The sequence below is a fragment of the Ixodes scapularis genome, unplaced genomic scaffold (genome assembly GCF_016920785.2).
Source record: "Ixodes scapularis isolate PalLabHiFi unplaced genomic scaffold, ASM1692078v2 PGA_scaffold9__187_contigs__length_104089568, whole genome shotgun sequence".
In the NCBI taxonomy this organism is placed as follows: domain Eukaryota; kingdom Metazoa; phylum Arthropoda; class Arachnida; order Ixodida; family Ixodidae; genus Ixodes; species Ixodes scapularis.
The window spans coordinates 9,652,899-9,669,698 of NW_024609884.1; the positions used below are offsets into that span (position 1 = coordinate 9,652,899).

A 16,800-nucleotide genomic window follows, 5' to 3' on the forward strand; every position below is an offset into this window, starting at 1 on the left:
GGTGATGCGATGTAACGTTGGTTGACGCGAAGACGAAGACATTCTCAAACCCCGAATCATTTAGAACCACTTCTTTTTTCAGGGATTTGAAAGCAAAACTTTCGGCAGCCCTCTGCCTGGTTTGGAATAGACATTAAGCGAAAAATAGGGACTCTAACCAAAAATGATTTAATAAACATTTACCCGACGTTTCGGGACAGTTCGGTCCCTTCACGGGTGAGTGACGGAAAAAACATGTGGATGTATGGAGCTTTGCTAACGTCACGCAGTCCCGAAACGTAGCTGCTGGGCAGGGAGTCCGAAGAACGATTTACGTTCCCCTTTATGCCTTGGATGAACCAAGACTCAACGAAGAGCCGCATTCACCAATTCCTCTCCAAGGCCACCACGGTGCTTCCCTCGAAGTCGCCTGTGTGGCCGGCTGCTTCTACGTGCTCCGCGAGGGCGCTTGCCTCCACATCCTTCTTCCGGACAACGTACTTGTGTCGCGTAAACTTTCGGCGAAGTTCTTACTTTCGCCAACGTATGGGGAGTATGAGGCCGGGCAATCTTTATATGGTATGGGGTAGACCAAGCCTTGGGCCCTTTCTTTGGGGGGCCGATCCTTCGGGAGGGGGAGGCTATGACCGATTGTCGACACGGGCTTATGAATCACCGCAATCCCGTAGCGACCGAGGACGCGGGAAGGGCCACGCGGGTACGGCTAATGTAGAGCACACAGACGCGATCGGAGGGGGGGTAATGGGAAACCGTCGAGGTGGTCGAGGGTAGCCGTTTCTGCGGACATCCGATGTTACAACGTCAATGCAGTCTTCTCAACGCTGTTTTGTTCGTGGACCAGGACCTCCGCCAACGCCTTGACTTGAGTTGCTCTCAAGGCCACTCAAAGCCTCAAGGTGTTGGCGAGCACTTGACTCGTCACCGCAGAAAGTAATTTAATATATTGTTTAAAATAATAAAAACCTTCCCGCATCTCATCCAGTCGAAGAAAAAAAATAAAATAAAATAAAAGAATTCCGAAAAAGCATTATCACTTAGCGACTTTTCGCTAAAACTGGCGACTTTTAGGCCGCGTCCTGGCGACTTTGGCCACTGACTTTTGGCCAAAAGAAGTTAACAGCACTCTGACACGCGAGCGCCTATCCAGAGATCTGCCCGTGCCTAGATCTGGGGACAACGCCAGCGTAGGGAAAACCGCTCGTAGGGAATCCGTTCGGGTGGTGGTGATGATGATGATAATTATGTCATATAACACCTGAGACTGTGGTCGAAGAAATTGGAAACATTTTAGTAGAAAGATCGGACACAAAAAGGGACGTCTCAAACCCAGCTAAGTGGTTTATTTCTCGACCATCCTATATCATGATAGCTTCACGAATGACTTGCCCACTGGCGCCACACTGGCCTCGCTGTTTTCAACGGTTCTCAGGTTGCCGGGGCGGCTTGTTTGAACTGTTTGAACCACAGGTTTGAACTGTTTCAACGGGAATCATGGCAAATCCACTTGGAGGCTTATTTAAACCAAAGTCCCGCTGGCGGGAAAAGATAACGCACGGAGCAGCACTGCGTGGCCTCGCAATCCCAGCGACCCGACGAGCTCGCAGTGGTGCTCGGAAGACGACCCTCCCAAAGCCGACGACGCGCACTCGCACGTACATGCGCAAGCGATCACCTCTGTGGACAGCGAAGAAACATCGTCGCACTGTGACAACTTTGTTGGCGTTCGTTTCATAAAACCCGTTCTATAAGGTATGTGTTCAATCTTCATTATTTTACCTGCGCAGTAGAACCGGCCAATATCTGAAAGCTAAATCAGCCTGCGCGTTAAAATCGTGAAAACACGGCAAAGCGAATCTGCTGCGTCCTCAACCCCTTTTACCATGACACTGGATGTCTTAGCAAAGTCTTGTGTGTTTATCGCATCATAAATGCAAATGTGCCGTGTCCGCAATCCGCGGTATCAGTTCCCGTTTTATGTGGTTTGTAGCGGATAGCCCAGTGGCTTATCGCGTTTTTTTTAAATAAATTTTGCTGTCGTATTCCCAAAAATAGCCCACCCCATGTTTTTCCCAATTTATCTCTTCATTTTGGGTGGGCATCCTTACGGGATTTTACGGTAGTTTTGCTTTGTCCTATGCATAAGTCAAATGACCTTTCCACTTTTCAGGAGCTTGTGTCCACCCTGAAAGGCCTGACGAGCCACGTGCTCGTATTCAAGCTGGTGCCACGAGGTGGGCCTTTCGGGCATGCCAGGGAGGATGAGAGGCTGTCCCTGAACCGGCTACTAGTACGGAAGGTGTTGCCCTCGGCGTTACCATCGTGAATGTCGACGTAAGTACATGGAACTTTCACCCCTGGTGCACTGTCCTTTTGAGTTACATGTGACATGCCCCTTGTGACGAGATGTTATCTTCCGTGCTATTGGTAGCCAGGCATTCATGATGCCTCTGGAATGCTGTTCATTGAGTGACAAGGTTGGGCAGATATAACCTAAAAAGCATTTGAAATGACGAATACTGGAATACACAGCAGTGACAGCTAAAGTACTGACACTAAAATACATTTATAAAAAAAGCATTGCAAAATAACTCATATGTGTGACCAAAAAAATAGGTGACAAGGTATCTTTAAATACGTTTTATTTGAAGGAGAAATCCTGATACTGAAATATGGGGGGCAGTCAGTTCATTGAACGACGTTTTATTGACAGTTCGTTTCATCGACAGTTTGTGACATCGACAGCTCAGATAAGCTTTTTTTTCTGTAGTGACTCCCCGCAGAATGTTGCCGCTAAGCAGCTTGAGTGGGTGGGCCAACTGATCTCTACTATAGGGGGCTGGATGGCGCTTAGCTGCTGTCCGAGCCTGGCGCAAGTGAAGCCACCGGAAGTTTGATTCTTGTCCCGGAAGTCGGGCGTGCGCTGGTCTTCCTAGTGCATTCAGTCAATATTTTGGACCATGCTTTTTTGTGTCTCTGATTGGGTTTTAATACTCCCGTTCTAGATTAAATTCCGAGAATGAGGCATTTAAACTTGAGACATATTCACAACTTTATCAACTAGAATCTCAAAATGTTTACATTGAATGGCTTCCCATGATGCTTCTTGGGTCTGCATGCGCTCTTAATGCGCAACAAGCAGGCTCTCTTGAAAGAACAAGCGAAAATCCAGCTCCCTCGACGCTTTTCGAACCAGCACTCGGAAGGGTTACAAAGCCTGCCAAGCGCTCACTTCCGGGACAAGCCGCTCACCTCTGGTGGCTTCATACTTGTTTGCTCAATGCACCATCCAGCCCCCTCCAGTGGAGATCAGTGGGTGGGCCAGGTATGTTAATATTTCTGTAGTGAGCCGCCACAGACGGTCGCTGCGAAATGACGTAGACGGGCGGGCCGGGTAAGTTAATGCATGCCCCAGTGACATGCACAACGAAACATCAGAACACCGTACGGTTAGCGGAGCGATTGTCGATGGCATGTCAGTGTCGACGAAATGTATGTCAATATGTCGTTTGATTAAAAGTTGTCGATGAGATGTCTGTCGATGAAACAAAACAGATCCCAAAATGTAGGTTGCCACAGTAGCGGGGTTTGCTGTAAAAGGAAGCAAAAAATAATAGTCTGGGTGCAGCGAGCTTCATATTTTGTCACAGGTGTGTTGCAGTGGTGGATGTTACCATGTGAAAGTTAAAGGCACTGATTTGTTTGTGCGAAAAATCGGAAGAATATATGCAAGATTTTCAGTTATCGGTCGAGGGTTGTGTTTCGTTCTCATGTTGAGAGATGGCACAGCACATCACGGAAAGTAAACCGCACTGTGGTGCAACGGGTCTATGGCAGGGTGTCTCGACCCCAATTGCGTTTTTCTGTTGTGGCTTTCATGTCTGCGTGCATGGCTATATTGTCACGAATAACAAATGGTGAGGCGGCGAATAACTGACAAAACTAAACGTTTAACGGGGCAAACTTGTGCCCAAAACAAAATAGAGAAAGGCTAGCGTCGCAGGCGTCGAAGCAGCAGGATTGAGCGCTAGGAAGAGACTGACTTCGCTCGCCATGCGGAGTCCCTTTTGTAGTCGCGTGGGTCTCTGGAACATTCGGCCTAGACATTTCGGTGCGTAGAACATTCGTAGCTTGATCAGACAAGAAATTTCTCGAATTTGCGAGAACGCCAAGTAGAAAGAATAAATAAAAGAACATTCCGCTGCCTGGAATCAAACCCAAATCTTCTGCGCTACAATCAAGTGCAGTAACCATTTGGCCACGTACGCGCTCGCTCAGCGACGTGCGTGGCAATATTAGAAGAAAGCTGTGTTACAGCAAGATTATCTTCAGCCTCGTCGGACTCGCCATCACGGGTTTTTCTAATTGCAGCACGTTGCTCCATCTCCCAACAGAAGCACCAAACATTGCTTTCGGCCATCTGCGTCCTGACGCAGGTTGCTGATGCTTTGCAAAAACAAAGCTGCACCTTTCGATTCCACAAGGTAACACCCATCACTAATGTAGTTTGACAGAACCTTCAAGCTTGCTTTGTGCAGGTGTTACTCTTTCCAGAGAATTCTACAGCTAGCTCCACTACTGGTATCACATTATGCATACTTTGAGATATTCTAAATCTCATATTCTGTGTTATTGACAACCAGGTATTCATGACACCAAGAAAGATCACTCCAGCCATATATATTACTTTTTACATATAGTATGCAAGCAACACAGACCAAAAGAACAATTGCTACACTCACTTGCATTTGTGGATGAGCTTTTCAAATGATGTCCAATCAGTTAGCACCTGTCGATTTGGGCGGAGGGCCGTGGAGCATTATGTTAGCGCCTGTAAATACGCTCTCGACAGTTGCCGATAAAAATGGTGTTCTGTGGTTTGTTTGTCTTCTAATCTTTGTCCATGGTTTACACATTGCTTCTTTTACTATGGTCAACCAGTTTGCACAATTGTCAATGTTAACTTCATCTCCAAATCAGTTTTTGGTCCTCCTAAATTATCTTGAGGTGTCTCCATGCTCTGATATAGTGAGGTTGCCTTTTTAGTAATGATCTTGTGACGTCACGATGGAAGGAATCGCTGTTCTCTTATCTATTGATAGTATTTGAAAGCATAAACTTTGCTCCCCTCCATCGATATGGCACGAAAGTGCAGAGCACACCTGTAAAGCTTGTGCTTGCAGTGCCTTAGATGTTCAGAATCTAGATAAAGTTTCATGGAAAACATTTGTTATTCTTTTAAGATAGAAAATAGCATCTCCTGTTGATTAACCTTATAATGCTTTACATTTTTTAAGCAGACCTTATATGAAACAGTTTCTTATATTTATTATTCTATCATAAAGATAATTCACACTGTTCTTATTCACTGACCTTGTTGCAAACCTTGCAAAAGGAACAAAACAGTATGTGATGAGGTGCACTCGTCATAAACCACAAAATGGCAGATAACTCATGGCAAGCTGCGCTTATCATAAGCCGTTAAGATTTTGCGTAATCAATTAATTATACCCTGAGGGTCCTCATGTACAAAGACAGAATGTTCTGATCAGATCCTGGTCTGCAAGGTAACAAAGCCTCGGTGGCCTCTTCACAACAGTCTCCACTTATCTAAAGCAAAAAAAAGGCTTTATTTTTAGTTTCCAGTTTATTGATTAATTGAAAACATTAAGGAGCTACATTGAGTTTTGATTGTACTTTTATACCACAAACACACCCAAAATGAATTTTACTTAGTAAATATAAATAACCTATAACTAGGCCGTATATCCTCCGGTGTTTATTCATGAGAAAAATTGGCGGATGTTTTTCATTGTTTATTTATTTTTCAAACATTGGTGTCTTTTGACCAGAGTTGGGCCAAAGTACTTAATGTACTTGGGAATACAAATGCTGGGATACATCAAAATAGCTAAAATAGTGATACTTATATATATCTGTAAAAATGTATTGTGATATGCATCGGAAATACATTTTAACAAGGAGCAAAATGTATTTGGAAATACAAATGCAGGAATACCTCTTAGAGATGGCAGAAATACAAATACTGAAATACATTTTTCCAATTTGCTTGAGGTGCCAACTGTCATATCATAGGCAACAAATTAGTCAGGAGGTGCAATGAAAATCATTCTTGCTTTGTCTGTTGTTTTACACTGAAGCGATACAAAAGAAAGACATGCAAGTGCAAACTCGGTTACACTTGAGGAGCAGGAGCTTCTCAAATACCCCACCTGTGAGCCATTGCCCATTCAAACGCAACGTCATGTTAACAAAAAAAAAAAAAAAATAGCTGCTTAACAGTTGGTTCATATTAAATCAAAGAAACATTACTTTCACAGCTGGGAACCACATTTCTTCACTAAGAAATGCGCCGCTCACAGCACATTTATTATCTTCGCAGAATAGAGAAGAGGTCGCATAGACAAATATTTCTGGGAATTGGAATGAACGTTGGTCAGCATAGTAACAATGCCCCAGCGTCCCTTAAAAAAAAAAAAAAAAAAAAAGTCAAGATTTTTTTTTTTTTTTTTTGGGGGGGGGGGGGTGGCAGAAGCATGGTGGAAAACATTCTTCAGTTTTGCGGAATAAAGAAGGGGGTTGCTAAGATCCGACACAAATAGTTCCGAACAAACTTAGGTTCGCATGATAGCAAATGCACAGCATACCCCTCATAACGCCCTCTGGCCTTCTCTAGCAAAACAAAAAAAGTTGTCATCTTCTTTATCCAGAGGTGGGGGTTATTTCTCAAGAAATGTAACGAAATACATCCCATCTTGATTGTATTGCGGTACTGAGAAACATCCCAAATGCATTTCGATACAGAAGTACAGATAGTGGTGAAAAAGAAAGTGTTGCAATGCAGAACTACAGACACTAAATGTATTTCTGAAATACTATTGCAATACATTTGTATTGCAATACTGCACAACCCTGCTTTCGACTTGTTGTATGATGTAGACGCTAAAAACAGCGATGATCGGTGAAAAAAAAAATGGTTTGGGACAAGTTGCTTTTTTATCTGCCGTCCTCTGACATGAACCAACAAGGGCGTTGTGACTGTTGGTAGTAACCGTCTAACCCACCTCTCGGGCCCTTGTGCTCCAAGGTCAGCGATCCCACTGATTGGAGACCCCAGTTTGCTTAATTCTTGGTAGCAAAACAGGCTCAGCAAATGCCTAGAATTAGGGGTTTCAACCAAAATAGTAATCGCCTAGCGCCAAATCGTCTCCGAAAACGGTGTTTTTCTGTTATAACCGATTTTGCATTTTCGTCATCGGCTGATGTTTGTCAGTATTTTTAGGTTAAAACTGGAAAGTCACAACCTACCGATAACTTGGGTTCTGTGTTTTCTGAGTATAAATTTTTCTCGAATTTGAGGGTACTTGTTTTTTTTGGGGGGGTGGTAATTTTTTGTGCAGATTCGGTGTTTTTTGTGTAAATTGGTTGACTTCAACCAATTTACACAAAAACACAGAATCTTTGGAAAAAATTAAACATTGAAAAAGAAATACTCCCGAATTCGAGCAAAAAAAGTTAACTCCGAAAACACTAAACAAGATCAGCGTTTTCGTTTTTTTTTTTTTTTTTTTTTTTTTTTTTGAATTTGGCATACATTTATTGGTTTTTATTTCGAAATCCAATATTTGGTTTTTATCAGTTAATATACGCCAGAAAATTTATCTTTTTGCTTTTTCAGTGAAATGTATTCTATTACACCTGTTCTTTTATAAGCACTCAGCGATGGATACAGTTGTAGACAGGTCAAAAAAGCATGTGTTTAGGTCGGTAAGTTCCTTGAAAGTTCGAAAATCCAAAAAATAGGTAATTATGTCAGGAATATAACAAGATAGATTAAAAAAAGAGTATACCATTTGTGAAAGTAACATGTATAGAAGGCAGTTTTAAACTCTGACAGAGTTTGAAACTGCCTCTATGCATTGGGAAGTTCTGAAACATTTTTGATAAGAAACTATTCAAATCACTTCTTAAAATCACAGTGAACTTGGCACACGAGGACCGGTCCCCAAGGAGAACAGAAATTTAACTCAGAAGGCGAGCCCGAGTACTGCACCTTGATGTCTGTGTTTACAGTTAGATCCTCCCCTGACTAAACGAAAGTGGACCCCAATAATAAGCAACCAGCCCCATAAAACATTTGCAATGAGTTAACAACCCCCACTCCCTGCACATACACACCCACACACAAAAAAATATAGCTGCACAATTAGATCTAAAATACTGACCCCTACCTAAACCTATAATGTTCATTGGCTGCTTCCAAGTTAGACATGTGTGTCCTGTGTGGTTCCAAAGAGTAGTCACAACCCAGCTTTGTTTTATGCTATGAAGTAATTCATTCGCTGATGTTTCAGTACCTCTTCTCAACCGAGGCAACATGGTCAACCTCGACAAGCTGGCTACCGACCAGTACCACGTGTGCCGTGTCCGCGGCATCCAGCGTCTTGCATTTGCGCTCGGCAAGGCACTCGCAAAACTTCATGGTAATTCTATCCTTGGTGGGTGCTGTGCCCCATTCTAACCTTTCGAAGTCTACAGGTGTTTAAGATGTGGAGCCTGTGGCCAGTGGGGAGGTGTATGTCTCCAATTTGCCGGACCCTAGCACTAGCTAAGTTACCGCCGAATTCACAAACCTCATTTCAATTGAGGCGCCCCTCCACTTCCTCAAGGAAGGTGTGAGGGCCGGTGCTGGGGGGGGCCAGTCGCGACGACAAATAGGCGGCCTAGGCTGCTTAGCCGTCCTCGCGATTGGCCAGTGCCGTCCCTCGTGCCTTCCTTGAGGAAGTGGGGGGGTGCCTCAATTGGAATAAAGGTTTGTGAATTCGGCAGTTAGTGTCTCTTTTCCCCTATGTGCAATCCCAGCCATTATGAGCTAGAATGAAGAGCTTTCCTACAAGAACCTTTCTGATCCGTTATTTCAAAGTTTGTTTATTTTTAAAGAGCATCTCAGTGCCTGCATTTTGATGTGTCATAATACTCTACTCTAAGATCTCAAAAGGTAGTCCACCCCTATTTTTGGCTTGATTTGCTTCACTTTTTAAACACCGAAAGATAGACTACTTCTAGTAATAGTAGTGTTGGGATCAGTGATGGCCTCGACACAAGTGCGGCTAGTTAGCTGTGGCGGGATACAAGTGAATGTTGCTGACTGGGAAGGTACATACCTCGGGATTTTATGGTATGTGCCAAATAGCTTTAAAAATGAAGGGATCTGCAGAGATGCTTGAAAAATCATCACTTTTCTCGTGGTAAGGAACGAATTCAGGGCCATAGAAGAACTGCAACAAATTGTGTAGTTGGGCTAGTTGGTTGGTCATTTTGAAATGGTATCTGTCTGCTTCTTTTTATGTTTACTTACTGTACCATGCAGAAGTAAAATTTTCAGTCGTAAGTGAGCGCTGTGTCTGTGTTCTCTTCGTCTTTTTCAGCCATAGGGGGGCTCACACACCATTGGTTGGGTGGCTTGCAAACCATGTCTCTGATTTCCATTGTTGATGTGCACTTTTTCCCATAAAAAGAAACAAAATCAATCAAAGCATCAAGCGAAAAGTTCAGTGCCTAATTATGAATGCTACAAACGGAATATTTGGAAGCCTTTTTCAGCTTGGGCCATTCTAGATGGTTCAGTTTTATTTTCTTAAAAATTGCTTTGAGAAGCATTTTACAGACAGGTGAACATTATACACCCAGGGTTCCCAAACCAGGTTTCATAGGCTGGTCTTTTGAATTCCGCAAGCACCCAAATATATATATTTCATTTTTTTATGGGAAAGTGAGGAACTGCATTTTTCTACTCAAATGCTATGTATAGCATGAAATACCCAGCATCCGCCGATTGTACACTAAGCGCCCACCCCTAAATGTTGTAACATCTAAAAAAATATGGACAGTGGAAATATAGATAACATTGATAGCATATCAAGTGCCCATCTCCCAATTTTTTGCAGTGATCTCCGGATTTGTAGAGGTGCCTGAGCGTTACTTTACGACATATTTTAGGGTTGTACAAATATTCTAAAATTCAGAATATTGAAGCGAATGACGCCGTATTCCACTCGCACTTTGAATTGATGAGGAGTATTCGGCAACTTCAAATATTTTCAAAGTATTTCTTCACTGCTATACACTGCCGCAACGCACCGGTGTATAGCGGTGAAGCGTGATGCATGTGTGGCGGAGCAAAGCACTGAAACTTTTGTGAGCACGATGGTGCAAAGCGGTAAATCATGACGTGCCTGGTGCAGCATGAATGCTGCAGTATCAAGGAGTGTGGAAGGGGCGCAAGGGAAAGGTGGGTTCCATAGCACCTTTTGAAGGTTGCTAGGATTCCTTGTCACCAGAAAATTCGAGAACACTCGTTTGTAAAGGTTGAGTCAAGGTGCCGGATAATGCATTATCCGGCAATACAATTGGCGCCTCCATGTAACAGGCCAGCATTTCACCATGTTGCTCTTGTCGCCCAGGGGCAGGGCCAGATTACCCATATTTAACTGCTCAAATGAATAGGGCCCTCTGTGAGGGTATCCCCCCCTGACAGGGGGCGTGTTCCAAACCTTACTCGACTGGATCCCAGCTACTCCTGCGGGTCATGTCATGTGACATTTCAAGCTGAGCAACGCCAGACGCAAAAAGGTTTTCGAACACCAAGGTATGAAACTGTTACTCTAGAGTGAGATTGGGTAAATTTCGGAACACGGCCAGGTTGATCACAACCGCTGGCCATTGCTGAATCAATGGCAGCTGGCGTTGGCACGAGAGCACTCGACACAGAACACGCACAGTGGTCTGTGTTAACCGTTGCGTACAGCGTACATAAATTTTTTTTCTGCGTCTACCCTTCGCCGGGATATTCTGCAGGCTTGATTTGAAACAGAGTGATACGATATTCATGCCCATGCGACTCCAAGACTCGTGGTGGTCAGCCCGAGCGGATGCTATGAAGCTCTGTTCGCTCAAGAAATTAGGGTCGCCTTGAGGGTCTGAAGGTTAGGAAGAACTACTCTCGAGACCGGTTATAACGAAGTCAACGGGAATCAGAAATCACTTCGCTATATCCGCTATTTCGTTATAACCGACTTCGGTTAATGAAGTACAATAGGGAATGGGAAATCGTGATCGCTTCGCTGTAGCCGCTATTTCGTTATAACCGACATCGTTATAACCGGTCTCGACAGTAGCAGAGACATGGGTTATGGTTGAAGACTATGGGTATGACTGCAACAGTCGTAGCTTAATTCAGGGATAGAGTGTTGCAATGCTTCAATGCCATCAGAACGCTACATAATCAGACGCTCACATTGAATGAAGCTGTAAACCTGACGAAATCATTGAGTGATTATGTATCCGGTCTAAGGAAAAGATTCAATGAAATGAAACAGGCAGCGAAGGAAACATCGGGAACTACGTACAAAGCAACAATTATAAGAAAGCAAACCGATCGGCACAAATGGCAACCTTCACCCTCAAGATGCCTCACTGAACTTGCACTGTGATACCAATATTGGCATGATTGACAACCTTCTGCATTCAACTCGTTTCACTGCTTACAGCAAAGTCTGCCTACAGTTTACTTTTTATTGCCGACCGCGGCACACTTTCGTTGAAACAGTGGTGATTCCAGGCAATGGATAAATCTGGTCTGTCGGACGATTTCCCCAATGAACTAGAACAGTTCCTTTTATTTTCCGAAAAGGAAGGCTTCTGTAAGAAACATTCCAAAACTGTAGTCTGAGAAAAGCTTCAAGGCTCATTTCTAGGTGTTCATGTACCCATTCTAGATTTTTATTTTTTTATGTTTACAAACTGCAGGGGTGAACAATCTCTCTGTAGGCCCAGATTGACATAACACAGACTTCGATCAATGATGGCCAATGACCGCCTCAGTGAATTGTCCTTGCGGAGTGTGCAGATGGATAGTTTCCGTTGGGTCGAAGTCCAAAAGTTTATAATCACGATTTGAACAAAAGATTCGGAAGATCCCGTGAAAGGTAGACATGATAGCAGCTTCCTTGTAAATTGTAAATAATGCTGAAGACAACGGTTGTGCAAATATTCATAACTTTTAAATATTGAAGCAAATAATGCCGTAATCGATTCATACTTTGAATCGAATAGGACTATTCGGTAATTTTGAATATTTTCGAAGTCTGAAAATATGTCTGCAAAATGTTGAGCCCCCCCCCCACGTCCCGCAAAAATTAAGATGCTTTGCCATAGTGCTGTCGTGTAAAGTGTGAAGCTTCATGCAAGCATGTTGGGTGAAGCGGTGGAGCTTTGTGCGAGCGCGCAGTGCAAAGCAAAGAAGCTTGGCATCCCCGACCGAGCTCGAGGGCTACACCGTGGAGGCATACTTGGTTGATATGATAATCTTATGTTATATTGTCTAAAGGAAACTGGCTTTGTAGTATCACAGAAGCCGCCGTCCTGTCATTTTACAAAGTATCTCCTCACAACGTTTTAGCTTGTTCTCAACTGGTGTCAGCTGCTTGTGCAAGCTGATGAAGCATTTGGAGAAGATAACTATTTCGGTAGTTGGGATAATGACATGGCAAGCCCAGTTGAAAATGTAACGAGATACATTATTCCCTTGAATGTTGTGAGACCAGGAATATATTTTCACGTGTATTTCGATGCTGAAATTCAAGTACTAACCCACAATCTGGTGTCCTGTATATTGTTACAAAGGGAATGGAAGACCTACATATCATAGGTAAACTGGGCTTGTGTTGCTGTACCGGTTCCTTGACCACCGCTATGGTTCTCTCTAAGAGTAGCCTGAGGCGGTTGTGTTCAGTCCCCAGAATATCAAGTAGAGTCACTGCCTGCACTTTGATGGTCTCACACAGTCCATTCATGAGCGTGCATTGTTCTTACCATGTGAGACAACGCCATCAATTTTCTGGCAATGAAATGAACTCGCTAGCATTCCTCTTGTGCTCAACTCTTTCCGGTGGTTAGTTTCCTCTTGCCATTGCAGATTGTTCAAGTGTAACTAGCCCCCCATAATGAGCTGAGGTAGGGTGGTAGATTGGGATAGTTGGTAAGAGCGAAACTAATCATGATGGAAAATAACCTCTCTTACAAAACAAAGTGAAAAAAAAAAAAAAAAAATTCTTTATTCATAAATTGGAGTTTAGCACTGCCACATTGTAAGGCTCTATCCCTCTGATTGCCAGCTGCCTGGTTGGCATGTGTGTTTGTGTTAATGTAATAAGACTAAAATGCTTCCTTTTCATAAAATAAACTACACTTGAAGGTCATCCATTGTTTTGTTGTGTTAGTGCCTTTACTTCTGAGGCTGCTTTCCAGTATTTTTATTCCATAATAATCATTTTTAACTGACCCTGTGTTCCTTCCTGGCCACAGACAAGCCACCCCCACAACCATTACCTTAACAGTGCATATGTACTGTATTGTCGGAAGGGGAATTTGGACAGGACATTTTCACCTGTGCCAATGCCAGCGAGCACCTTTCCCTGCAATACAGCGGTGTCTTTCGGTGAAGCAAACCTATGCTGATCTGCGAGAGTATGAGAGTGTGCTTCATTGCGAAGTCATTAAGCTCTCAATTTAACTTAAAGAAAAAATGGGAATATATATACTCAATTGATCAAGCTATCTAAGTTGCGAAAATAATTTTAAATATGCTAAACGCATTTTTGTTTCGAAACTGGGGAACCAGAGCACGGTAACGAGAGTATGTTTACAAACATCCGGCGCCATGTTGTAACGGTTCTCCGTGGATTTTTTCCTTGCGTTCTAAGTTTTGATGACGCCTTTCCCCACTGTTATCTTCGTCGTCGCACCTACAGCCCTCAGAGGTGGGTAAGTAGATCCGTGTACCGCGAATGCAGTGAGCATGTAACATCTACATGTGTGTAGGCGTTGTAAAATAACATCTACACCGTGGTATGGAACTACAGTCTCAAGAAGCCGAATGGTTGGGCATTCCGCGCGTACTACAGGCCTCGGAGCTCGAGATAGCATCTGCGTCGTGTGCAAGGAACATGGTTATTCGAAACGTTCAATTGAAACTGAAGATAGCGAAGATCTCTGTTACCTCGATACGGCTACGTGAAAGTGCTTCGCTTATCACGTTGGTCGTAGCTACCAAGTGCGGGAGGTGCGCTGAGACTTTCTGACCGAGTTGGGCGCCTATTAGGACGCAGACGAGTTGAATATGATCACTGTTCTTTTTCAGTTACTTAGGTACGACGGGAGACAGACGTTTAAGCGTTCCGACACGTTATTCCCGGTGCCTACCGTGTTTTCAACCTGATTGACGCGTGAGACGTAGCAATACTTTTAATCAATTTCCAAGGCGATCAGAAAGCTCCAGTGCAACAGCTCCACGTTGGACGACACCTCAGCGAGCTGTAAGTCTGTGAAAACGACCGTTTTTTTTTTTGTTTCCTTTGAAAGGCCTCCAGCGTCTGCGGGGAAACTGTCACAACATGTCGTCTGGGTTCAAACAAATACTCTTCTGAAGTATGACACTCCGCTTTGCTTTGATAGCAGACGACACAATAGATTTGCTGGCCTAACTCTGTTGCAGCGGGCGTCTTCATTGAATTGCTTCTGTAAACCAGTAACAAAAACAAGTGCATCATCATGACCGTCAAAACCTCCGCAATATGCCTTTTTTTTTTTTTCCTTGTGAAGAATATAGCTTTGTTCGGAGGGGCGAAAATGCCGTAAAATCAACCTACCTCATGCAAATCAGTTACGACGACGACCCGAGGTGCATTACCGGCGTAGTGCAGGCCACCATGAGAAACAAATCTTACGCCTTCGAGGTAAGTCGTTTTTATTATTATTATTATTGAGGCTTGTACTAAATACTAAATTAAAAAGATAGTCCAAACAGGAGAACATATGAAGAGCACAATGAAAAGAAATCATTAAAGATATTTAAGCATAAACAAAATAACCGGATAGCGTATGGACACAGGCATACTTCTGAACGCCGTTTTACCATACAAATATTAAGGCGCATTCACACTTTTGCGACCTCTTAAAACTGGGTTTCTTGAAACCTCTCACGAGAGGACACACTGGCGCCATCTATTGGGTAGCAGTGTAAACTTGACAGTCCGGCATATTTTCTATTTGTCGCGCATTATCCTTTCTTTCTTGGCTCGAAAAGTTTTGTCAACGTTATAAACAAGCCTTTCTGATAGACCGACACGCTGTTTACAAACAAGCCCGCATTTGCCCACACCAGGTGTGGGCACTGTGCGCGCGCAGAAACTGAATTCGCGTGACTTGAAGCGTCTGCGCACGCGCAGTGCCGTCCACAGCGCCATTGCAGCTGTGGACGGCACCGCAGGTATTACGCACATTTGACCTCGGAAATACCGCAAAACCTTCGCTCTTGTTAAATGCAGTTCCAGGGTCGCTGCATAGATGGCGCCAGCGTGTTCTCTCGTCCCAAGAAATTTTAAGAGGCTTTAACAAGTCTCGTCTTTCTCAGTCGTACTCGGTTGCAAGAGTGAACGGGCCTTAAGCGCCATTCACAGTCTCGTGGCCGAGTAAGACTAGATCGGCTTTTGAGCCTCTTGCGATATCTTAGGATTGGATGCGCTGCAGCGGAGCTGGTCCCAAGAGATCGCAAGAGGCTTCAAAACCGGTCTGGTCTCTCTTGGGGTCGCAAGAGTGTGAACGGGCCTTTAAGACTACCAAAAGTTTGATCTGGATTTTACTCTCACTACTACTTGCATGCAACTACTTTATCAATATTATAGTAATAAGATATAAATATACCGCCAGATTTTCAAACAGTATGACTGAACAGAATATGGGTTTTACGTGCTCTTGGTTGTGTTTGGCCCTTTTTTTACATCAAGGCAACTGTCCGCCAGTGCTACATGTACTCACCTTGTTTTTTATCCAGTTCTCTCACGCTTTGGGGTCTTGCGGGAATCTGAAGAAATTGCAAGAACCTCTCTTCATGCGATGGTTACAACCAGGTATGAAGCACTCTCACATAGGGTGAGTCCGCAAAAAAAATTTGGGATCTCAACCGATCGCCTGAAGTGCTTTTCTCACAGGTGCAATGCAACCTTTTAGCAGACAATCACCTCGATCGACGACTGGACTTTCAATGAACCATATTTTGCATTGCACCCCACTATGAATTCTTATAAGTGTCTGAAGGTCATTATATTTCAAACAAATACAACTTCAGAATATAGTCTTTATTCACACGATTCCAACGATGGAGCCAGCTTGTGGCAGACGGCATACTTCTTGTGTTCGTAGTCCGCTGCAGGCATCTTGAGGACTGGAAGTTGCAGTTGTAAATATTCCAGAAACAAGCAATTATTGGCACTTCTGTCTAAACATATAAGACATTCAAGCTTTCTGTATCTGTGAAATTTAGAAGTTTAAACCCTACTCCTGATTTTTGGACAGTCGGGTTTCCGTAGCAAAACCTAGACACATGTATTTGTCCGCAACATCGACCCTAGCAATGGTTTGTTTGGACTCATGACGTCACAGTTACGGAGTCAATTGCTGGCGTCCATAACCAATTGGCCCATTATTTATTACTTGTTCTACAAACCCAATTTTTTAATTGTACTTTATTCGCTCAATATTTATCGTAAACATACCCAAATCAAGTGAAAATAAAACATGACTCATTAATTATTAAGATTGCTGATATGTGTTTGCAGTGAACAATTTTATGAACCTCTTACAAATATAGGGTAGTCCAAGTCGCCAGGCTCGATCTAAAATGGACTGTAAAAATCCAGCCTGCACGTAGCAATCTAAACTTTT

General features: G+C 43.5%; 1 long non-coding RNA gene across 1 annotated transcript; it reads left to right on the forward strand.

Annotated features, from left to right (window-relative positions):
• Positions 1-1,343: 1,343 nt before the first annotated feature.
• Positions 1,344-9,413, forward strand: LOC115311605. Its single transcript, XR_005715214.2, has 3 exons — positions 1,344-1,749; positions 2,168-2,331; positions 8,373-9,413. It is a non-coding gene; the product is annotated as an uncharacterized LOC115311605 (long non-coding RNA).
• Positions 9,414-16,800: the final 7,387 nt, after the last annotated feature.